This window comes from Antrostomus carolinensis, unplaced genomic scaffold (assembly GCF_000700745.2).
Source record: "Antrostomus carolinensis isolate BGI_N321 unplaced genomic scaffold, ASM70074v2 scaffold913, whole genome shotgun sequence".
NCBI lineage: Eukaryota > Metazoa > Chordata > Aves > Caprimulgiformes > Caprimulgidae > Antrostomus > Antrostomus carolinensis.
In genome coordinates this window covers 18526-19075 of record NW_010305608.1, presented here as the reverse complement: position 1 = coordinate 19075, position 550 = coordinate 18526, and the positions used below count along the sequence as shown (strand labels likewise).

Here is a 550-nt window from a genome sequence, read left to right as displayed (position 1 = left end):
AAAGAGGAAAAAAAAGGACTTGGGCAAATCAGATGTGGTGGTGTGGTCTTACTACCAAAGCTGACAGCATTTCTCAGCCATTCCAGTTTGCTATCCTCTTTTGTTCCAGCTTCTCCCCTTCTCATGTCCTGCTAAAACTGCTAGCAGCATTCTTGCTTCTTTGTTGTCTTCTATCAGACAGACCAGCTCGTAACAGAAAAACATGTGCCTGAGGCAACAAAACCTGACATGCTTAGCTGCTGTGTGCTTGGTCCTTCCCTATAGTGTGATTGTGCGTGTGTGCTTTGTGACCAAAGTGTGTCTGTCCTTAGATATCAAAATTATGTCTATTTGTATCATAGTACATGGAATCTGCCTTGAATATGTGCTTATACTGTTGTATCTTTAAGAGAAATGATGTTAACCTGTTTGGTGTTTACCATGAGTAGCTTGTGGTAAGGGTGTGTATGGATGTGATTACCATGGAGGAACTGGAATTTAATTTTGAAGCTTGTCACTGTCTCATGGAAACTTGTTTGTGCCTCCTTGGTCTCAGCAGTAATGTCAGGGT

General features: G+C 41.8%; 1 protein-coding gene across 1 annotated transcript in view; it reads left to right on the top strand.

Annotated features, from left to right (window-relative positions):
* The window catches only part of LOC104522503 (sentrin-specific protease 7-like), a 14168-nt gene that overhangs the window by 13418 nt on the left and 200 nt on the right, over nucleotides 1-550 (top strand). The window lies entirely within an intron of this gene.